This window comes from Balaenoptera ricei, chromosome 3 (assembly GCF_028023285.1).
Source record: "Balaenoptera ricei isolate mBalRic1 chromosome 3, mBalRic1.hap2, whole genome shotgun sequence".
NCBI lineage: Eukaryota > Metazoa > Chordata > Mammalia > Artiodactyla > Balaenopteridae > Balaenoptera > Balaenoptera ricei.
In genome coordinates this window covers 110530194-110554996 of record NC_082641.1, presented here as the reverse complement: position 1 = coordinate 110554996, position 24803 = coordinate 110530194, and the positions used below count along the sequence as shown (strand labels likewise).

The window sequence follows — 24803 nt, the reverse complement described above, 5'->3', positions numbered from 1 at the left end:
GTGAAGGGCCAGATTATGTAGGACCTTGTAAACCATGGAGACTAATTTTTACTGAGTGAAAGTGGGAGTTTTTGGAAGAGTTTGATCAGAGGAGTAACATGGTCTACTCTTATTTTGAAAGGATCTCTCTGGCTCCTATATTGAGAATAGATTGACCTGTTAGGAAAGTTATTGGAAAGATCTAACTAAGAGAACATGGTGGCTTGGACCAGAGTGGTCATGGAGGAGTTGGTGAGAAGTTGTCATATCCCAGGGAAATTTTGAAGGTAGAACCATTGTTATTTCATGATGGAGTAGAGAGGGAAAGAGAGAGAAAATGAGAGTGAATCTAGTTTTTAGCCTTAAGAGCTGGAAGAATAGAGTTGTTAACTGAGACGGGGAAGGCAGTGAGTGGGTGGAGCGTGTTTGGGGGCAAAGTTCAGCCGTTGAATTTGAGTTATCTATTATACTTCTAAGTAGAGATGTCAAAATCATACATTAATGTTGTAAACAAAATTAAGACTATACAAAAATTTTTAATTAGAGATGCTTTTGGCAGACAATAATAGCTTAAACAATGAGGAAAATGTAATATCATATAAAAAGAAATCCCAAGATCAGGCAGTTTTAGGGTTGGTTGATTGAGAGGCTCAATCATGTTATGAACTCAGGTTCTTTTCATCTCTTCTGTTGTTAATGTATTTGCTTCTCCTCAGTTTAGCTCTCTTTAATTAACATGTCTTTAATAATTTTAGGTATCATATTTAGAGACAGCACAATAACCAGCTAAAGAGCTATTTTTTACTTTTATTTATAACACTGAAGAAACCTTTTCTGATGTCTCCCAGTAAACTTATATCTCATTGGCCTAAATTGCATTAGTTGCCCATGCTGAAACAAATCACTAGCGAGGGGAATAGGACCATCATGATTAATTTAGATTACTCAGTACACGATCAGTGGACGGCCCCAGCTTTCCTTGAAGCATTTTGTATGTTGAGGGGGTTGGATACCTGAACAGAGTTATTTTCATGGGAAACTAGAAGATGATTATCAACATGAGAGCAGAGTTGGCAACCAACATGACACTTGTAGCAATAAAGAAGTAAAAACCACCTGTAATCTACCTGATAAAAATAAACATGATGTCTATATGTTTACAGGCTTTCTTTTTCTTACATACACTGGCATAAAAATATATACAGGTACACCTAAGAGATATTGTGGGTTTTGTTCCAGACCACTGCAGTAAAGCAAATATTGCAATAAAGTGAGTCACATGAATTTTTTGGTATCCCAGCGCATATAAGTTATGTTTACACTATACTGTAGTCTATTAAGTGTGCAATGGCATTATATCTAAAAAACAATGTACATACCTTAATTAAAAAATACTTTATTGCTGAAAAGTGCTAACCATGACAACACAGAGTTGCCACAAACTTTCAATTTGCAAAAACAGTGTGAATGCAGGGAAGCAAAACACAATAAAATAAGGTATGCCTGTATTTCTTTTAACCAAATTTAGTTAAATTAAGTTTTAACCAAAATTGTATCGTAACATTTACTATTTTATAACATGGTTTGCTAGCTCATGCCTTTCTGTTAGTAAATATGGATTTCATCATGATTTTAATGGTACCCTATTCTATTATGTAGCTGCATCATAATTAATAAAGTTCCTCCTGTTGAACATTTTGAATATTTGGAAAAACGCTTCAGTGAACAGTGTTTGTTAGTCTTACATGTTTGCACACTTCCTCGTTGTAATGTCATACAAATGAAATTGCTGAATCATAAACTTGTAGGGTTGTCCTTCAGAAAGATTATATCTAGCTGACTGTGGATGTACTTATCATCTTTCCTAACCTGTTCAACCAGATATTGCTGATATGTTTGTTGATCTGTGAGGCAGTTATAGCTTAGTGATTAAAAGCATTGGTTTGGGAGTTACACCTACCTGGGCTTATATCCTGACTATTATTTATCAATTGTATGACTTTGGGAAGACATGACTTAACTTTTCTGAGCTGGTTTTATCTGTATAGTTGGATAGGGGAGGTGTTAATACTTGATTTATGGGATAGTTGGGAAGATTAATGGAGATAATTTTTAAATTCCTTATTCTAGGGCCTGGTATATAGTAAAGTCATAGTATTTGAGAGATGCATTTTAAATTTAAGATAAAATCTCTTAATTTTGATTAATTATTCTTATCTTCTCATTTTTCCCCCCGACAAATCCCATAGCTGGGCTGAGAAGAGAGATTCACTGAACCTTGTAATCCCTGAAGATAAGGAAGACTTGGGAAAATTAGTTGATGTGTACAGGGTGCTGAAGCATCTAAATAAGGTTTGGTCATTAGTGGAGAGCTTTGTCCTTCAGGACCCATCCATTGATGAGCTGGCTTTGTGTGTGTGTGCATGTGCACATGTGGGTGTATACACGTGTGTATGTGAGCTTTCTCTCATATTTCTGAATCTCTTTCTGAGCTTGTGAGGGTACTTGAGAATAATGTGTTCCTTGAAAGTTTATTAGATCTTACAAATAAAACTTTTATTTTAGGGATTTTTTTTAGAGACAGGTATTTGATGTATTTTTATTTCATAAATGTTTATTGGTCTATTTAAGCTTTGTGTTTCTTCTTGTACCCACTTTTGTCACTTTGTCTTTTCTAGGTTTTAGAATTTATTGGCCTATATTTGTTCATATTTATTCCTTTATGATATTAGATATCCTTTGCATTGTTGATAATTTTTATTCTTATCTCACTATTTAATTTATATCTTTTATTCTTGACCATTTTGACTATTTAAAAAATGTTTTTAAAGAATCAGCTTTTGGTTTTATTTTTTTCTGTTCTTTATTGTGGTAAAATATGCATAACATAATATTTATCATTTTAACCACTTGTGAGTGTACAATTCAGTGGCATTAATTAATTCACAAGATAGTGTTGTACCCATCAGCACTATCTGTCTCAAAACTTTTTCTTTTGTTATCTCCAACATAAACTATGTAACCATTAAACAATAACTCTCCCTTCTCCTCTTCCACTAGCCCCTGGTAACTGCTATTCTGCTTTCTGTTTCTGTGAGTTTGCCTATTCTAGGTAGCTCATGTAAAAGCAATATTTGATCTCTGTGTTTGGCTTAAGTCAATAAGCATGTTTTTGAGGTCCATCCATGTTGTAGCATATATCAAAATTTTATTATCTTTTATGGCTGAATAGTATTCTATTGTGTGTATGTGCCACATTTTGTTTATCCCTTCATCTGTTGATGGATACTTGAGCTGTTTCCACCTTTTGGCTGTTGTGAATAATGCTGCTATGAATATTGGTCTACTGATACCCGTTCGAGTCCCTTCTTTCGGTTCCTTTGGATGTATACCTAGGAGTTGTATTGCTGGTTCATGTGGTAGTTGTATGTTTAACTTCTTGAGAAATCGAGAACTGTTTTCCACAGTGGCTGCATCATTTTACTTTCCCACCAGCAATGCATGAGGGTTCCTATTTCTCCACATCCTTGCCAACACTTCTTATTTTCCATTTTTAAAAATTATACCCATCCTATTAGGTGTGAAGTGATATCTCATTGTGGTTTTGATTTGCGTTTCCTTAATGACTAATGATACTGAGTATCTTTTCATGTGCTTATTGAGCATTTGTATCTTTTGTATCTTATTGGGCATCTTCTTTGGAGAAATGTCTACTCAAGTCTCTTGCCCATTTAAAAAAAATTTAATTAAATTAATTAATTTATTTATTTTGGGCTGCATTGGGTCTTCGATGCTGCATGTGGGCTTTCTCTAGTTGTGGTGAACGGGGGCTACTCTTTGTTGCAGTGTGCGGGCTTCTTATTGCAGTGGCTTCTCTTGTTGCGGAGCACAGGCTCTAGGCGCGCGGGCTTCAATAGTTGTTTGCACGCGGGCTCAGTAGTTGTGGCTCGTGGGCTATAGAGCACAGGCTCAGTAGTCGTGGCACACGGGCTTCATTGCTCTGTGGCATGTGGGATCTTCCCCGACCCGTGCTCGAACCCGTGTCCCCTGCATTGGCAGGTGGATTCTTAACCACTGCACCACCAGGGAAGCCCATTGCCCGTTTTTTAATTGGGTTGTTTTGTTGTTGAATTTTAGGAGTTCTTTATCTTTTCTGAATATTAATTCCTTATCAGGTATGATTTTTAAATATTTTCTCACAATCAGTAGGTTGTTTTTTCACCTTCTAGTATTCTTTGATGCTCAAAAGTTCTTCATTTTAATGAAGTTGGGTTTTTTTTGTTGCCTGTCATTTGGTCATATTGTTGCCAAATCCGGTGTTATGAAGATTTTTCCCCAGTGTTTTTTCCTAAAAGTTTATAGTTTTTGCTCTTAAGTGTAGATCTTTGACTAAACTTAATGGATTAAACTAAATGGATTTCAAGTTAATTTTTGTATATGACATAAGGTAAAGGTCCAATTTCATTCTTTTTCATGTGGATATCCAGTTTTCCCAACACCGTTCATTTTTAAGAGAGTTCTTTCCTCATTAAATGATCACATCATTTTTGTTGGAAATCAGTTGACAGTACATGTGAGGGTTTATTTCTGGGCTTTCTATACTATTCTCTTGGTTTATATGTGTGTCCTTTGGCCAGTTACATACTTAAAAAATTTTTTTAATAGTGGTAAAATACATATAACATAAAATTTACCGTCTTAACCATTTTTAAGCATACAGTTCAGTAGTGTTACATACACTTCACGTTTGTGCCACCAATCTCCAGAAATATTTTTACTTTGTAAAAGTGAAACTCTATACTCCATTTCCCCTTTCCCTTTTCCCCTGGCAACCACTCTTCTACTTTAGGTCTCTATGATTTGACTACTCTAGGTACTTTATATACATGGAATCATACAGTATTAGTCTTTTTTTGTAACTGGCTTATTTCACTTAGCAGTTGTCCTCAAAGTTCACCCACATTGTAGCATATGTCAGAATTTCCATCTTTTTTAAGACTGAATAATATTACATTGTATGTATATACCACATTGTGTTTATCCATTCATCTGTCTTTGGATACTTGGATTGCTTCCAACTTTTGACTTTTGTGATTAATGCTGCTATGAATATAAGTGTACAAATAAATCTTTGAGACCCTGCCTCCAATTCTTTTGGGTATATATATCCAGAATTGGACTTGCTGGATCGTATGGTAGTTCTATTTTTAATTTTTGAGAACTGCTATCCTCTTTTCTGTATTGATTGTACCATTTTACATTCCCCCCAACAGTACACAAGAGTTTCAATATCTCCAAATCGTCATCATCACTAGGTTTTTGGTTTTGGTTTTGTTTTTTTTGATATCAGCCATCCTGGGTATATATATATATAATGGGTATAAGGTGGTATCTCATTGTGGTTTTGGTTTACATTTCCTTAATGATTAGAGATATAGAACATCTTTTCATGTGCTTATTAGCTATTTGCATATCTTCTTTGGGCAAATGTCTATTTAAGTCCTTTGCACATTTTTTTTTAAAATGTATTTATTTTTATTTATTTATTTATGGCTGTGTTGGGTCTTCGTTTCTGTGCGAGGGCTTTCTCTAGTTGTGGCAAGTGGGGGCCACTCTTCATCGCGGCGCGCGGGCCTCTCACTGTCGCGGCCTCTCTTGTTGCGGAGCACAAGCTCCAGATGCGCAGGCTCAGTAGTTGCGGCTCACGGGCCTAGTTGCTCCGCGGCATGTGGGATCTTCCCAGACCAGGGCTCGAACCCGTGTCCCCTGCATTGGCAGGCAGACTCTCAACCACTGCGCCACCAGGGAAGCCCATGCACATTTTTAAAACTCAGTTTTTTTTGGTTCTTGTTGTTCTTTCATACTCTTTAATTGCTGTAGTGGCTTTGTAGTAAGTTTTGAAGTCAGGAAGTGTGAGCCCTCCAACTTTATTCATGTTTTCAAGACTGGCTATTTGGGATCCCTTACAATTCTAGGTGAATCTGAGGATCAGCTTTTCCATTTCTGCAAAAAAGGCTATAAGAATTTTGGTAGGGATTGCATTGAACCTGTAGATTGTTAAGGGTATAGTATTGACAGATGAACAGTGGCTTAAGTCTTCCTATCCCTTCCATTTATTTAGGTCTTTTAAAGTTTCTTTTAGCAATTTTTTGTAGTTTTCATTATACAAGTCTTTCACCTCCTTGGTTAGATTTATTCCTAAGTATTTAATTCTTTTATATGCTATTATAAAAGGAATTGCTTTCTTAATATTCTTTGCAGATTGTTCATTGCTGGTGTACAGAAACACAACTTTCTGTGTATTTATCTTGTACCCGGCAACTTTGCGGTTAGTTTATTAGTATGAGTAGCTTTCTTATGGATTTTTTTGAGATTTTGTATATATAGAATCATGCTATCTGTGAATAGAGATTGTTTTACTTCTTCCTTTCCAGTATGGATGCCTTTTATTTCTTTTGTTGTCTAATGGCTCTGGCTAGAACTTCCAGTACAGTGTTGAATAGTAGTGGTGAAAATGGGCATCCTTGTCTTGTTCTGGATCTTCGGGGGAAAGCTTTCAGTCTTTTGCCAATGAGTATGATGCTAACCGTGAGTTTTTCATGAATGCTCTTCATCGTGTTGAGGAATTTTTCCTTCTATTCCTAGTTTTATATGAGATTTTTTTTTGTCATAAAAGGGTGTTGGGTTATGTCTAATGAGACTCCTGCATCAATTGAGATGATCAAGTGGTTTTTTCCCCTTTTTTCTATTAATGTGATATATTGCATTGATACAGTTTCTTTTTTTTTTTTATCACTTTTGTTATTTATTTATTTATTTATTTATGGCGTGTTAGGTCTTCGTTTCTGTACAAGGGCTTTCTCTAGTTGTGGCAGGCGGGGGCCACTCTTCATCGCGGTGCGCGGGCCTCTCACTATCGTGGCCTCTCTTATTGCGGAGCATGAGCTCCAGACACGCAGGCTCAGTAGTTGTGGCTCATGGGCCTAGTTGCTCCGCGGCATGTGGGATCCTCCCAGACCAGGGCTCGAACCCGTGTCCCCTGCATCGGCAGGCAGACTCTCTACCACTGCGCCACCAGGGAAGCCCTCTTTTTTTTTTTTTTAAATAAATAAATTTATTTATTTATTTATTTTTGGCTGCGTTGGGTCTTCGTTGCTGTGCGCGGGCTTTCTCTAGTTGCAGAGAGCAGGGGCTACTCTTCGTCGTGGTGTGTGGGTTTCTCATTGCGGTATCTTCTCTTGTTGCGGAGCACGGACTCTAGGTGCGCGGGCTTGAGTAGTTGCGGTACGCGGGCTTAGGAGTTGTGGCTCGCAGGCTCTAGAGTGCAAGCTCAATAGCTGTGGCACATGGGCTTAGTTGCTCCGCAGCATGTGGGATCTTCCCGGACCAGGGCTCGAACCCATGTCCCCTGCATTGGCAGACGGATTCTTAACCACTGCACCACCAAGGAAGCCTGATCCACTTTCTTATGTTGAACTACCCTCGCATTCAGGGGATAAATCCCACTTGGCCATGGTGCATAATCCTTTTAATATGCTCCTGGATTTTATTTGCTAATATTTTGTTGAGTTTTTTACATCTGTATTTATAAGGGATATTGGTTTTTAATTTTCTTCTTGTAATGTCTTTATCTGCCTTTGGTATCAGGGCAATACTGGCTTCATAGAATGAGATAGGAAGTGTTCCCTTCTGTTCAATTTTTTGGAAGAACTTGAAAAGGATTGGTATTAATTCTTCTTTAAATATTTGGTAAAATTCAACAGTGAAGTTATCTGGTCCAGGACTTTAGTTCTTGGGGAGGTTTTTGATTACTGCTTCAATCTTTTTGCTTGTTATAGGTCTATTGAGATTTACTATTTCTTCTTGAGTCAGTTTAGTTAATTTATGTGTTTCAAGGAATTTGTCCCTTTCTTCTAACTTATCTAATTTGTTGGTATACAGTTGTTCATGTAATTGTCTTATATTCTTTTTATTGCTGAAGGTTGGTAGTTATGTCCCCACATTCATTTCTGATTTTGGCTATTTGTATCCTGTCTCTTGTTTTCATTGTCAGCCTATCTGAAGATTTGTCAGTTCTGTTCATCTTTTCAAAGAGCCAACTTTGGTTTTATTGATTTTTCCTGTTGTTTTACTGTTCTGTGTTTTGTGTATCTCTGGTCTATCTTTATTAGTTCCTTCTTTCTGCTATCTTTGGGTTTGGTTTGTTCTTCTTTTTCTGGTTCCTTAAGTTGTAAAGTTAGGTTGTTGGTTTGAGTTCTTTCCTCTTTTCTCACATAAGCATTTACAGCTCTAAATTTCCCTCTTACCACTGCTCTCACTGCATCCCATAAGTGTTGGTATGTTGTGTTTTTATTTTCATTTGTCACTAAATATTTTTAAATTTCGCTTTTGATTTGTTCTTTCACCAATTGGTTAACACTTTGTTGTTAATTTCTCCATATTTGTGAATTATCCAGTTTTCCTTCTGTTATTTATTTCTAACTCAATCTTCTTCTAGTCAGGGAAGATGATTTGTATGATATCTAGCTTTTAAAATGTGTTGTGACTTATTTTGTGCCCTAACATATGAGATAGCTTGGAGAATGTCCAATATACACTTGAGAAGAATGTGCACTTAAAAAGAATATTCTGCTGTTGTTGGATGGATTGTTCTTTATATGTCTCTTAGGTCTAGTTGACTTATTGTGTTGGTCAAGTCCTCTGTTTGCTTATTCATCTTCTGTCTGGTTGAGCTATCCATTATTGAAAGTAGAGTATTGAAGTCTCCAACTATTTCTGTAGAACTATTTATTTTGCCCTTCTGTTTTGTGAATTTTTACTTCATGTATTTTGAGGATCTGTTACATGGTGTGTAAATGTTTTAATTGTTACATCTTCTTGCTGTATTGACCATTTCATTTATATATAATGTCCTTGTTAGTCTGTTCTAAACTTTTCAGATTTAAAGTCTATTTTTTTCTGCTTGCTTATATCTGCTTTTAACCCTTCTAGTATATTTTTTCATTTCAGTTATTGTACTTTTCAACTCCATAATTTCTTTTTGGCTCCTTTTTTTTTTCTTTAACACCTTTATTAGAGTATGATTGCTTTACAACGTTCTCTTAGTTTCTGCTGTATAACAAAGTGAATCAGCTGTATGTATACATATATCCCCATATCCTCTCCCTCTTGTGTCTCCCTCCCACCCTCCCTATCCCACCCCTCTAGGTGGTTGCAAAGCACCGAGCTGATCTCGCCAGGCGATGCAGCTGCTTCCCACTAGCTATCTATTTTACATTTGGTAGTGTATATATGTTACTGCTACTCTCACTTTGTTGCACCTTACCATTCCCTCTCCCCATGTCCGCAAGTCCATTCTCTGTGTCTGTGTCCTTATCCTGTCCTGACCCTAGGTTCATCAGAACCATTTTTTTCTTTTTAGATTCCATATGTATGTGTTAGCACACGGTATTTGTTTTCCTCTTTCTGACTTACTTCAGTGTGTATGACAGACTCTAGGTCCATCCACCTCACTACAAATAACTCAATTGCATTTCTTTTTATGGCTGAGTAATATTCCATTGTATATATGTGCCACATCTTCTTTATCCATTCATCTGTCGATGGACACTTAGGTTACTTCCATGTCCTGGCTGTTGTAAATAGTGCTGCAGTGATCATTGTGGTACATGACTGTTTTTGAATTATGGTTTTCTCAGGGTATATGCCCAATAGTGGGATTGCTGGGTCATAGTTCTATTTTTAGTTTCCTAAGGAACCTCCATACTGTTCTCCATAGTGGCTGTATCAATTTACATTCCCACCAACAGTGCAACAGGGTTCCCTTTTCTCCACACCCTCTCCAGCATTTATTGTTTGCAGATCTTTTGATGGTAGCCATTCTGACCAGTGTCAGGTAATACCTCATTGTAGTTTTGATTTTTCATTTCTCTAAAGATTAGTGATGTTGTGCATCCTTTCATGTGTTTGTTTGCAATCTGTATATCTTCTTTGGAGGAATGTCTGTTTAGGTCTTGCCCATTTTTGGATTGGGTTGTTTGTTTTTTTGATATTGAGCTGCATCAGCTGTTTGTATATTTTGGAGATTAATCCTTTGTCAGTTGCTTCGTTTGCAAATATTTTCTCCCATTTTGAGGGTTGTCTTTTCATCTTGTTTATGGTTTCCTTTTCTGTGCAAAACCTTTTAAGTTTCATTAGGTCCCATTTGTTTATTTTTGTTATTTCCATTTCTCTAGGAGGTGGGTCAAAAAGGATCTTGCTGTGATTTATGTAAAATAGTGTTCTTCCTATGTTTTCCTTTAAGAGTTTTATAGTGTCCGGCCTTACATTTAGGTCTTTAATTCATTTTGAGTTTATTTTTGTATATGGTGTTAGGAAGTGTTCTAATTTCATTCTTTTACATATAGCTGTCCAGTTTTCCCAGCACCACTTATTGAAGAGGCTATCTTTTCTCCATTGTATATTCTTGCCTCCTTTATCTAAGATAAGGTGACCATATGTGCGTGGGTTTATCTGTGGGCTTTCTATCCTGTACCATTGATCTATATGTCTATATTTGTGCCAGTACCATACTGTCTTGATTACTGTAGCTTTGTAGTATAGTCTGAAGTCAGGCAGTCTGATTCCTCCAGCTCCGTTTTCTTCCCTCAAGATGAACAGACATATTATTTGTATGTCTCCATACAAATTCTAAGGTTTTTTTGTTCTAGTTCTGTAAAAAATGCCATTGGTAACTTGATAGGGATTGCATTGAATCTGTAGATTGCTTTGGGTAGTATAGTCATTTTCACAATATTGATTCTTCCAATCCAAGAACATGGTATATCTTTCCATCTGTTGGTATCATCTTTAATTTCTTTCATCAGTGTCTTATAGTTTTCTGCATACAGGTCTTTTGTCTCCCTAGGTAGGTTTATTCCTAGGTATTTTATTATTTTGTTGCAGTGGTAAATGGGAGTGTTTCCTTAATTTCTCTTTCAGATTTTTCATCATTAGTGTATAAGAGTGCAAGAGATTTCTGTGCATTAATTTTGTATCCTGCTGCTTTACCAGATTCGTTGATTAGCTCTAGTAGTTTTCTGGTAGCATCTTTAGGTTTCCCTGTGTATAGTATCATTGTCATCTGCAAACAGAGACAGCTTTACTTCTTTTCCGATTTGGATTCCTTTTATTTCTTCTTCTTCTCTGATTGCTGTGGCTAAAACTTACAAAACTATGTTGAATAATAGTGGTGAGAGTGGGCATCCTTGTCTTGTTCCTGATTTTAGAAGAAATGCTTTCAGTTTTTCACCATGGAATATGATCTTTGCTGGGGGTTTGTCATATATGGCCTTTATTATGTTGAGGTAAGTTCCCTCTATGCCTACTTTCTGGAGGGTTTTTATCATAAATGGGTGTTTAATTTTGTCAAAACTTTTTTGAGTCTATTGAGATTATCATATGGTTTTTATCCTTCAGTTTGTTAATATGGTGTATTACATTGATTGATTTGCATATATTGAAGAATCCCTGCATTCCTGGGATAAACCCCACTTGATCATGGTGTATGATCCTTTTAATGTGCTGTTGGATTCTGTTTGCTAGTATTTTGTTGAAGATTTTTGCATCTATGTTCATCAGTGATATTGGTCTGTAGTTTTTTTTTTGTGACATCTTTGTCTGGTTTTGATATCAGGGTGATGGTGGCCTCGTAGAATGAGTTTGGGAGTGTTCCTCCCTCTGCTATATTTTGGAACAGTTTGAGAAGGATAGGAGTTAGCTCTTCTCTAAATGTTTGATAGAATTCGCCTGTGAAGCCATCTGGTCCTGGGCTTTTGTTTGTTGGAAGATTTTTAATCACAGTTTCAATTTCAGTGCTTGTGATCAGTCTGTTTATATTTTCTGTTTCTTCCTGGTTCAGTCTCGGACAGTTGTCCTTTTCTGAGAATTTGTCCATTTCTTCCAGGTTGTCCATTTTATTGGCATATCGTTGCTTGTAGTAATCTCTCATGATCCTTTGTATTTCTGCAGTGTCAGTTGTTACTTCTCCTTTTTCATTTCTAATTCTGTTGATTTGAGTCCTCTCCCATTTTTTCTTGATGAGTCTGGCAAATAGTTTATCAATTTTGTTTATCTTCTCAAGGAACCAGCTTTTAGTTTTATTGATCTTTGCTATTGTTTTCTTTGTTTCTGTTTCATTTATTTCTGATCTGATCTTTATGATTTCTTTCCTTCTGCTAACTTTGGGTTTTTTTGTTCTTTCTCTCATTGCTTTAGGTGTAAGTTTAGGTTGTTTATTTGAGATTTTTCTTGTTTCTTGAGGTAGGATTGTAGTGCTATAAACTTCCCTCTTAGAACTGCTTTTGCTGCGTCTCATAGGTTTTTGGGTTATTGTGTTTTCATTGTCATTTGTTTCTAGGTATTTTTTGATTTCCTCTTTGATTTCTTCAGTGATCTCTTGGTTAGTTAGTAGTGTATTGTTTAGCCTCCATGTTTTTTACAGTTTTTTTCCTGTAATTGATATCTAGTCTCATAGCATTGTGATTGGAAAAGATACTTGATATGATTTCAGTTTTCTTAAGTTTACCAAGGCTTGATTTGTGACCCAAGATATGATCTATCCTGGAGAATGTTCCATGAGCCCTTGAGAAGAAAGTGTATTCTGTTGTTTTTGGATGGAATGTCCTATAAATATCAATTGAGTCCATCTTTTTTACTGTGTCATTTAAAGCTTGTATTTCCTTATTTATTTTCATTTTGGATGATCTGTTCATTGGTGAAAGTGGGGTGTTAAAGTCCCCTGTGATTTCTGTGTTACTGTTGATTTCCCCTTTTATGGCTGTTAGCATTTGCCTTATGTATTGAGGTGCACCTATGTTGGGTGCATAAATATTTACAATTGTTTTATCTTCTTCTTGGATTGATCCCTTGATCATTATGTAGTGTCCTTCTTTGTCTCCTGTAATAGTCTTTATTTCGAAGTCTATTTTGTCTGATATGAGAATTGCTACTCCAGCTTTCTTTTGATTTCCATTTGCATGGAATATCTTTTTCCATCCCCTCACTTTCAGTCTGTATGGGTCCCTTGGTCTGACGTGGGTCTCTTGTAGACAGCATATATACAGTTCTTGTTTTTGTATCCATTCAGCCAGTCTATGTCTTTTGGTTGGAGCATTTAATCCATTTACATTTAAGGTAATTATTGATATGTATGTTCCTATTACCATTTTCTTAATCGTTTTGGGTTTGTTATTGTGGGTCTTTTCCTTCTCTTATGTTTCCTGCCTAGAGAGGCTTCTTTAACATTTGTTGTAAAGGTGGTTTGGTGGTGCTGCATTCTCTTAACTTTTGCTTGTCTGTAAAGGTTTTAATTTCTCTGTCGAATCTGAATGAGATCCTTGCTGGGTAGAGTAATCTTGGTTGTAGGTTTTAACCTGTCATCACTTGAAATATGTCCTGCCACTCCCTTCTGGCTTGCAGAGTTTCTGCTAGAAGATCAGCTGTTAACCTTATGGGGATTCCCTTGTATGTTATTTGTTGCTTTTTCCTTGCTGATTTGAATATTTTTTCTTTGTAGTTAATTTTTAGCAGTTGATTAATATGTGTCTTGGCGTGTTTCTCCTTGAATTTATACTGTATGGGACTCTCTGTGCTTCCTGGACTTGATTGACTATTTCCTTTCCTGTGTTAGGGAAGTTTTTAACTATAATCTCTTCAAATATTTTCTCAGACCGTTTCTTTTTCTCTTCCTCTTCTGGAACCCCTATAATTCGAATGTTGGTGCATTTAATGTTGTCCCAGAGGTCTCTGAGACTGTCCTCAATTCTTTTCATTCTTTTTTCTTTATTCTGCTCTGTGGTAGTTATATCCACTCTTTTGTCTTCTAGGTCACTTATCCGTTGTTCTGCCTCAGTTATTCTGCTGTTGATTCCTTCTAGAGAATTTTTAATTTCATTTATTTTGTTGTTCATCATTGTTTGTTTGCTCTTTAGTTCTTCTAGGGCCTTGTTAAATGTTGCTTGCATTTTCTCCATTCTATTTCCAAGATTTTGGATCATCTTTACTGTCATTACTCTGAATTCTTTTTCAGGTAGACTGCCTGTTTCCTCTTCATTTGTTTGGTCTGGTGAGTTTTTACCTTGCTCCTTCATCTGCTGTGTGTTTCTCTGTCTTCTCATTTTGCTTAACATACTGTTTGGGGTCTCCTTTTTGCAGGCTGCAGGTTCATAGTTCCCGTTGTTTTTGGTGTCTGCCACCAGTAAGTAAGGTTGGATAAGTGGGTTGTGTAGGCTTCCTGGTGGAGGGGACTGGTGCCTGTGTTCTGGTGGGTGGGGCTGAATCTTTTCTTTCTGATGGGCAGGACTGTGTCCGGTGGTAGTTTTGGGGTTTCTGTGAACTTAGTTTGATTTTAGCCAGCCTCTCTGCTCATGGGTGGGGTTGTGTTCCTGTCTTGCTTGTTGTTTGGCATGGGACGTCCAGCACTGGAGCCTGCTTGCTGTTGGGTGGTGCTGGGTCTTATCGTTGAGATGGAGATCTCTACAAGAGCTCTCGCAGATTGATATTACGTGTGGCCGGGAAGTCTCTGGTGGTCCAGTTTCCTGAACTTGGCTCTCCCACCTCAGAGGCTCAGGCCTGACACCAGGCCAGAGCAGCAAGACCCTATCAGCCACACAGCTCAGAAGAAAAAGGAGAAAAAAAGAAAGAAAAACAATAAGTAAAGAATAAAACAATTAAAATTAAAAAATAATTATTAAAATAAAAAAATAAAAAAAGTAATAATAAAGAAAAAAAGAAGAGAGCAACCAAACCAATAAACAAATCCACCAATGATAACAAGTGCTAAAAACTATACTATGATAAACATAAAAATCAGAAACAAGTCAGTCACAGACAGCAAATGTCAAGTCTGCAGTTGCTCCCAAAGTCCACCACCTCAATTTTGGGTTGATTCGTTGTCTATTCAGGTATTCCACAGATGCAGGGTACCTCAAGTTGATTGTGGGGATTTAATCTGCTGCTCCTGAGGCTGCATGGAGAAATTTCCCTTTCTCTTCTTTGTTCTCATAGCTCCTGGGGTTAGCTTTGGTTTTGGCCCTACCTCTGCGTGTAGGTTGCCCTCAGGCTTCTGTTCTGGCCCAGACAGGACAGGTTAAAGCAGCGGCTGACTGGGGGGCTCTGGCTCACTCATGCCTGGGGGAGGGATGGGTATGGTAGTTATAATTGGAATGCGGGGTTAGCCTGCGGCAGCAGAGGCCAGCGTGATGTTGCAACAGCCTGAGGTGCGACGTGTGTTGTCCCTGGATCAAGGGACCCTGGCAGTGGTGGGCTGCACAGGTTCCGGGGGGCGGTGGGTGGGGGCATGTGGATAGTGACCTGTGCTTACACATAGGATTCTTGGTGGCTGCAGCAGCAGCATTAGCGTTTCATGCCTGTCTCTGGGGTCTGAGCTGATAGTTGTGGCTCGTGCCCATCTCTGGAGCTCATTTAGGCAGTGCTCTGCTTTCTGTGGGCAGACAGGGAAGGAATCCCCTCTCCTCTTGCACCCGAAAACAATGGTCTCTTGCCTCTTAGACAGGTCCAGAGTTTTTCCCGGACTCCCTCCCGGCTAGCTGTGGCGCACTAGCCCTCTTCAGGCTGTATTCATGCATCCAACCCCAGTCCTCTCCCTGGGATCTGATCTCTGAAGCCCGAGCCTCAGCTCCCAGCCCCCACCCGCCGCGGTGGGTGAGCAGACAAGCCCCTCAGGCTGGTGAGTGCTGGCCGGCATTGATCCTCTGTGCGATAATCTCTCCGCTTTGCCCTCTGCACCCCTGTTGCTGTCTCCTCCGTGGCTCCAAAGGTTCCCCCCTGGCCCACCCTCTGGCTCCGCCAGTGAAGGGGCTTCCTAGTGTGTGGAAACTTTTCCTCCTTCATAGCTCCCTCCCAGAGGTGCAGGTCCTGCTCCTTTTCTTTTGTATCTGTTTTTTTCTTTTTTCTTTTGCCCTACACAGGTACATAGGGAGTTTCTTGCCTTTTGGGAAGTCTGAGGTCTTCTGCCAGCGTTCAGTAGGTGTTCTGTAGGAGTTGTTCCACATGTAGATGTATTTTTGTTGTATTTGTGGGGAGGAAGGTGATCTCCACGTCTTACTCCTCTGCCATCTTGAAGGTCCCCTCTTTTTGGCTCCTTTTTATAATATTTGTCTCTTTACTGATACTCTCCTTGTGCTCATAACATTATTTCTTACCTTTGTTCATGCCTTCCTGTAGCTCTTTAAGCATCTTAAAGAGAGTTTTAGTCTAATGGGTCTGATATGTGGGTTTCCTCAGGTACAGTTTCTGTTGATTTTGTTCTTTTGAATGGGCTATACTTCCCTGTTTCTTTGTATGCCTTCTGGTTTTTTCCCCTTGTTCAAAACTGGATATTTGAATGTTATAATTTGGTAATTCTGGAAATAGGATTCAACCCCTTCCCCAGGGTTAGCAGATTTTGTTGTTATTATTACAGGGTATCTCTTTGCTGGGGAGTAGCCTAAGATGACAGCTTAAGTTCTCATGGTCTTTTCTGAGCCTACATCATTCCCTGGGCATGCACAGTGGCTTTCTGAATTCCCCCACATATGTGGTTGGTTTTGAATGTCCATAAAAATAGGTGTGGTTCTTTTAAATCTCCTGGAAGTTGCTTTAGCTGGTGGAGATTGGAACAATGACAGCCAGCCTCTGTACCTGGAGGACAAGGTTTTTATTATCCCCTCTGGCTTCAGCTGTGCCAGAAATGTGGGTTGCTATCCCTCTACCACCTGACATAGGGATGGGTAGCTGCAACTCTACTGAGGTCTGAAATCAATGATATCAACTGCGGTTTACCAGCCAAGCTTTCCCCCAGAAGCTGCAAATTTTCATTTATACTTCAGAGTTCCATAACAGTCACTTCAGACAATTTCTGTCAGTGCAATTATTGTCTAGGTGGAGAGAGAGAGATTCCTGGCTCTTCTTACTCTGCTGTCTTCCCTGATATCAATCCAGGCTCTGTTTGTTTTTCTTCATTCTTTATTTTCCTCTCTGTTCCTCACACTGAGTAATCTCATTTGACCTGTCTTCGAATTCAGTGATTCTTTTTTCTGCCAATTCACATCTGCTGGTGAGCCCCTCTAGTAAATTTTGTGTTACAGTTCTTGTATTTTTCAACCCCAGAATTTCCATTTGGTTCTCTTTTGTACTTTTACTCTCTTTATTAGTATTCTCTCTTTGGTGAGACATCATGATTATTCTTTTATTTAATTTATTAGACATGATTGCCCTTAATTCTTGGAAAATATTTATAATAGTTGATTTAAAGTCTTATTTATGGGTTTCCAGACTGCTTTTCTTCTGTGTAAAAATTGTACTTTCGTGTTTCTTTGCATGTCTTGTATTTTTGAGGTATGAGAACTTGACATTTTAAGTAATGTAATATGGAAAATCTAGAAGTCAGATTCCCCCTCGTCTCACTCCCAGGGTTTGTTGTTGATCCTGTTTGCTTAATGACTTTCACACTATAATTCTGTAATGTATGTGTTCTTTGTCTTGTGTGGCTACTTAAGTCTCTGCTTGGTTAGTTGGTCAGCTAATTTTTGGACAGAGATTTTCCTAATCATCTTGAGCCAAAAGTCTCTCAGCCTTTGCTGAGGGACTCTGTGTGGGTGTCAGGGCATACTTTAAATATTCTGGCACAGAGTTTACAACTCTGCCTGAACTTTCATATCCTGCTGGTACCGAGACTCAAGGACAGAGAGAAGTGAGAGATTAGGGCCTTCTTAGGTCTTTCCTAGGAGTGTACACAGCACTGTACATGTATGTGGCATTCTAGAGTCCTAAGACTGTGTCAAAGCTTTTCAAAGCTCTCTGGGGACATCTTATTCCCCAGTTTTTCCTTTATGATAAGGACTCTGATGGGAAAAGTGGACAACATGCAAGAACAGATGGGTAACGTAAGCAGAGAGATGGAAACTCTAAGAAAGATTTAAAAGGAATGCTGGGGGGGGATAAATTGGGAGATTGGGATTGACATATACAACACTACTATATATAAAATAGATAACTAATAAGAACGTACTGTATAGCAGAGGGAACTCTACTCAATACTCTGTAATGATATATATGGGAATAGAATCTAAAAAAGAGTGGATATATGTATATGTATAATGGATTCACTTTGCTGTACAGCAGAAACTAACACAACAGTGTAAATCAACTATACTCCAATAAAAATTAATTTAAATAAAGGAAATGCTAGAAATAAAAAAATGCTCTAACAGAAATGAAGAGTTGTGTCACACAGGCTTAGTTGCTCCGTGGCATGTGGGATCATCCTGGACCAGGGATCAAACCCATGTCCTCTGCATTGGCAGGCAGATTCTTAACCACTGCGCCACCAGGGAAGTACCTTACCTCACTTTTGAAGGTTAATTTCACTGGATACAGCATTCTAGGTGGATGGTTTTTTCTTTTCAACACTTTTTTCTTTGTCTTTGATTTTGTGCAATTTGAATGTGAAATGCCTAGGTGCAGAGTTTTTGTTATTTTTCTTGCTTGGTGTTCTTGGAGCTTGTTGGATCTGTGGTTTGGTGTTTGTCATTAATTTTGGAAAATTCTAAGCCATTCTTACTTCAAATATTTCTTCTGTTCCTTTCTCTCTTTCTTCTCCTTCTGGTATTTCCATTATACATGATACATCTTTTGTAACTTTCTCATAATTCTTGGATATTCTGTTCTGTTTTTAACATTATTTTTCTCTTTTCTTTTCAGCTTGGGAAGTTTCTATTAACATATCTTCAAGCTCACCATTTCTTTCCTCATTCCTGTCTAGCATGCTGATAAGCCCATCAAAGGCAGCAACAAAGACCCAACACAGCCAAAAGTAAACAAATAAATCTATATAAAAAAAAAGTGAGGTAAAATAAAGACTTTCTCAGACAAAAATTGAGGGAGTTTGTTGCTGGTAGACCTACCTTGAAAGGAATGTTAAGAGAGGTTGTTCAGAGAGAAGTAAAATGGTATGTGTCAGAAACTTGGGTCTCTATAACAAAAGGAAGTGTTCGATAAAGAATAAAGAAGATAATAGTTTGTTCAAAATAATAATAGCAAAAATGTATTTGATAATTATAGTTAATGCACGAATCAAATGAATGACAGCAATGTTATAAGGGATAGGAGGAAAAATCAAGAATACTCTGTTATAAGGTACATGCACTACCCAAGAAGCAGTACAGTGTTACGTGCAAGTGGACTTAGATTCATTGTAAATGTATATTGCAAACTCTAGGGCAACCCCTAAAAGTTTTTAAGAAGTTGATATTCAATTGGGAATAGAAAATTATATAAATTATATAAAACGCTCAATTAAAACCAGAGAAGGGAGAAAGAGTAGAAGACAAAGAAACAAAGAACAAGAGCGATGAATAGAATAATGAATATGGTATATCTTAATCCAACTATATTAATAATCACTTTAAATGTGAATGGTCAAAATTCACCAATTAAAGGACAGACTATCAAAGTGGATTAAAAGAACAACAAGACCTAACCATATGTTATCTACAAGAAACCCATTCTAAATACAAAGGCAAATATATATATAATATTTTTAATGTTTTTATTTATTTATTTATTTATTTTATTTATTTATTTTTGGCTGCGTTGGGTCTTCGTTTCTGTGCACGGGCTTTCTCTAGTTACGGTGAGCAGGGGCTACTCTTCTTTGCGCGGTGTGCTGGCTTCTCATTGCGGTAGCTTCTCTTGTTGTGGAGCATGGGCTCTAGGCGCCCGGCCTTCAGTAGTTGTGGCACACAGACTCAGTAGTTGTGGTTTGCGGGCTCTAGAGGGAAGGCTCAGTCGTTGTGGCTCACGGGCCCAGCTGCTCTGCAGCATGTGGGATCTTCCCAGACCAGGGCTCAAACCCGTGTCCCCTGCGTTGGCAGGCAGATTCTCAACCACTGCGCCACCAGTGAAGCCCCCTTCACTGTATTTTTAATGTAGTGGGATCTGTAGTTACATTTACCCTTACATTCCTGATACTGGTAATTTGTATCTTCTCTATTATTTTGTGATCAGCCTAGCTAGAAGTTTATTACTTGTATTGATTCTTTTCAAAGTTTTACTTGTATTCTTTTCAAAGCTTATTACTTGTATTGATTCTTTTCATTCTTTTGATATTCTTTGTCCATTTTCTGTATTATCAGTTTCTGCTCCCATCTTACCATTCCCTTCTTTCTATTTTTTCTGGGCTTAACTTTCTCTTTCTAGATTCCTAAAGGGGAAGATTACATCATTGATTTTTCACATTTCTGACTTTTTAATATAAACATTAAAAACCATAAAATGCCCTCTGAGCATTGCTTCAGCTGCATTCCACAAATTCACATAGGTTGTATTATCATTCAGTTCAAAGTATTTTATGATATTCCTTGTTATTTCTTCTTTGACTCTTGTTTAGTTTAGGAATGTTATATTTTCTAAATTTGGGGGGATTTTTCAGATACCTTTTGTTACCGTTTTCTAATTTAATTCCTCTGTGCTCAAAGAACATTCTCTGTATGATTTCAGTCTCTTGATATTTATTGAGACTTGTTTTATGTTTAAAAATATGGTTTATTTTGATTAATGTTTCATTTCCTTATGAAAATAATTCTAATTCTCTTCTTGTTAGATGGAGTAATTTATGTCAGTGGGTGAAGCTGTTAGATAGCATTGCTTGATTTTTTTTATATTCTTACAGCTATCCTGTCTACTTTTCTGTCAGTTACTAAGAGAACATTTCGAAATATCCAACTATAATTGTGGATTATCTATTTCCCCTTTTAGTTCTGTCAGTTTGTTCCTCAGGGTTTTTGTTTGTTTGTTTGAAACTGTGTACACGCACAGTTAGGATTGATGTAACTCTTTGATGAATTGCTCCCTTTATACAGGCATACCTCGTTTTATTGTGCTTCCTTTATCACTCTTTGAGGATATTGTTTGTTTGTTTTCTTTTACAAATTGAAGGTTTGTGGCAACCTTGCGTTGTCAGATGATGATTAGCATTTTTTAGCAATAAAGTGTTTTTAAATTAAGGTATGTACATTGTTTTGTTATATATAATGCTGTTGTACACTTAATAGACTACAGTATAGTGTTAACCTTTATATGAAATGTGAAACCAAAAAATTCATGTGACTCGCTTTATTATGATATTCATTTTATTGCAGTGGTCTGGAACCCAACCCACAATATCTCTGAGGTATGCCTGTATTTATGAAATCGCCTTTGTCCATGGTGATATTACTTGTTCTGAATTCTACTTTGTTTGATATTAATATAGTCACTCCAGCTTTCTTATGATTAGTTTTTGCATGATGTATATTTTTTCATCTTTTTACTTTTAATCTATTGTTGTTGTTATGTTTAAAGTGCTTTTCTTATGGACAGGTGGGCAGAAAAATGATACCATGGCAGGTCTGAGACTACTGTCTTAGAAAGCCCTGCTTGCAAAGTTGACCTTTGAGTGGCATCTGGAACTTGGATTTTAGGAATGTTCATCCCACCATTCTCTAACTGATAGTTGTGGCTCACTGTGCCTAAACTCTATAAACAGTTTATACTGAATGCCTGCTATCCTTATGGGATTCTGGAATTTTGCTATGTGCTAGGCAGAGTGTGTAAACAACCAGCCTCTAATAACAACCTGTGGCATTGAGTCTCTAAGGAGCTTCTTTGGTATGCAACATTTTCATACGTTTTGTCACAGTTTATTTCTGAAGAATTAAGTGCGTCCTGTGTGACTCCACTGGGAGGGAACTCTTGGAAATTTGCACCTGGTGTACACCTCCAAACTTCGCTCCATGTTCCTTTTTTCTTTGCTGATTCTGCTTTGTATTCTTTCACTATAAGTCATATCCACGAATACAACTATATGTCAAGACATGGATCTTCCTAGTGAGTCACTGAACCTGTAGATCGTTTGGGGATCCTCAATGCAACAGCATGGAGTTGGGCTCCTCTTTTTTATCCAGTCTCATTATCTCTGCCTTTTAATTGAGATGTTTAGACCATTTACATTAATTTAAGTATCTAAATAGTTTGGTTTAAATCAACCATCTTGCTCTTCTATCTTTTCAGTATCTCAATGATTTCTTTTCTCCTTTTGGATTTGCAGAGTATTTTGCCTCATTTTGGATTTACAGAGTATTTTTATTATTCCATTTTATCTGCACCATTGGTTTATTAGCTCTAATTTTTTTTTTAATTTGTGTAATGTTTGCTTTGGGGTTTACAGTATGCATATTTAACTTACTGTATAAAGGCCTTTACATATTATTATGCCTCTTTACTAAATGTAAAAACTTTATAACACTATGCCTCCATTTTCTCCTTCTCTTCCTTTTTGCTATTGTAGTAATACATTTTTCTTGGACATATATTATGAACCAAACAGTACCTTGCTATTATTTTCCTTTAAACAATCAATTGTTTTTTTTTAAGAAATTAAATAATGAGGAAGCATCTTTTTATGTATATAAAATAATAATATAAATATTTTATATTTTATAATTACCATTTCCAGCACTCTATTCCTTTGTGTATATGCAGATTTCCATCTGGTATAATTTTCTTTCTGCCCAAGGAACTTTCTTTAATTTTCTTGTTATGGAGATCTGGTGATAAGTATTTAACTTTTATTTGTCTTAAAACTCTTCATTTCAGTTTTATTTTTTAAAGATATTTTCATGAAGTATAAAATACTCCATTGGCTTATTTTCTTTCAGCAATTTAAAGATGTCATTTCATTTTCTGGCTGCATACTTTCATATTTTCAGTAAGATATCTGATGTCGTCTTGTTAGCGCAAGTTCGTGTGCCCAACGCAGTGAGGCCAAACAAACCAAAACGTCGGAGTTTGGAGCAGAGAAAGATTTATTGCAGGGCCATGCAAGGAGACAGGTGGCTCACGCCCTAAAAACCCTGAGCTCCGGAAGGCAAAGCATTTTTAAAAGCCAGGTGAGGGAGTGGGGTCGCAGGATAAGTGATCAGCTCGTGCATAATTCTCCGATTGGCTGATGGTGAGGGAACAGGGTGGTGTCACAGGGGGTTAACTTTATCAGTCCTTAGGCTCCAGGAGGCCTGGGGCTATGTGCTCATGGTCATCAAGTAGTTAACATCTTGCATTTGGTGGGGGAGTTTTCACATCTTTAAAGCAACTCAGGAAATGTGCATCAAATACTGTTATCTAGGTACTTCAGAGGAGCTAAAGCAGAGGATATGGGGGAAGGCGGGTCCTGCTCGGTTACAATTTTGTCTTTGTTCCTCTGGACATAATGATTTCATCTTCATATCTGTTTTTTTTAATAATTTGGTTATGATGTGCCTTAGTGTTTTTTTTTTTGGTTCTTGTGCATGTGTTTATTATAGTTGGGTTCCTTGAGCCTCTGAAATCTATGCATTTATAGTTTTTTTTTTAAATTAATTAACTTATTTATTTTTGGCTGTGTTGGGTCTTCGTTGTTGTGTGCGGGCTTTCTCTAGTTGTGGAGAGCGGGGGCTACTCTTCGTTGCAGTGCGCAGGCTTCTCATTGTGGTGGCTTCTCTTGTTGCGGAGCACAGGCTCTAGGTGCATGGGCTTCAGTAGTTGTGGCACATGGGCTTAGTTGCTCTGTGGCACGTGGGATCTTCCTAGACCAGGGCCCAAATCCGTGTCCCCTGCATCGGCGGGCAGATTCTTAACCACTGCGCCACCAGGGAAGCCCTATAGTTTTTATCATTTAAAAAAATTTTAGCTGTCAACTCTTTAAACACTTTTTTTTTCAGTTCTCCTACTCTTTCTCTTCTCTTTCTGGGCATTTGACCGCATATATATTAGCCTGCTTTATATTGTCCCACAGATCACTGAGGTTTTGTTCCTATATTTTCAGTGTTTTTTGTTTGTTTTTAAATCTCTCTTTTTATATTTGGATTGTTCTGTCACTGTTTTCTCATTCACTGATCTTTTCTTTTGCTAATCCCTCATAGTGATAATTTTACTTCAGATATCATATTTTTGATCTTTAGAAGTTCCGCTTAGTTCTTTTTAAATAATATTTACTTCTTATATTCAAGTTTTTCTTTATATCTTTGTATGTATAATATTTATAGTAACTATTTTAAAGTCCTTGTTTAGTAGTTTATAATTTATCATTGTTGGGTCTATTTCTACTGATTGATTTTTCCCTGATTATGTGCTTTCTTCACATTGTTGCAGGAAAGAATTCAAGAGCGAGCCATAGTAAAGTGAAAGGTTTATTCAGGGACATACATACTCCACAGACAGAGTGTGGGCCATCTTGGAAGGTGAGAGAGGCCCCAGGGTATGGGGTTGTCAGTTTTTATAGGGGTGGGTAATTTCATAGGCTAATGAGTGGGAGGAGTATTCCAGGTATTTTGGGGAAGAGGTAGGGATTTCCAGGAATTGGGCCACCGCCCACTTTTTGACCTTTATGGTCAGCCTTGGAACTGTCATGGCACCTGTGGGTGTGTCACTTAGCTTGCTGATGTGTTACAATGAGTGTATACTGAGGCTCAAGGCCTAGTGGAAGTTGACTTGTACCTATTTGGTTCTAATCAGTTTATGTTGTGTCCTCGGGCTATGTAATTCTTTTAAAGGTTGTGCCCTGCCCACTTCCTGTCTCAATATGTCTGGTAATTTTTGTTGGGTGCCAGAATTGTGAATTTTACCTTGAATTTTGTGATATTCTTCATAGAATGTTTTATTTTATTCTAGCAAGTATTTAAATTACAGCTCAGTTTTATCCCTTTGAAGCTTGCTTTTAACTTCTGTTATGGTGAATCTAGAGTTGTCTGTATTCTGTGGCTTAACTCCTC

General features: G+C 37.5%; 1 protein-coding gene across 1 annotated transcript in view; it reads left to right on the top strand.

Annotated features, from left to right (window-relative positions):
* LOC132363387 (prolyl 4-hydroxylase subunit alpha-2-like) overlaps positions 1-24803 on the top strand; it is a 69736-nt gene that overhangs the window by 12180 nt on the left and 32753 nt on the right.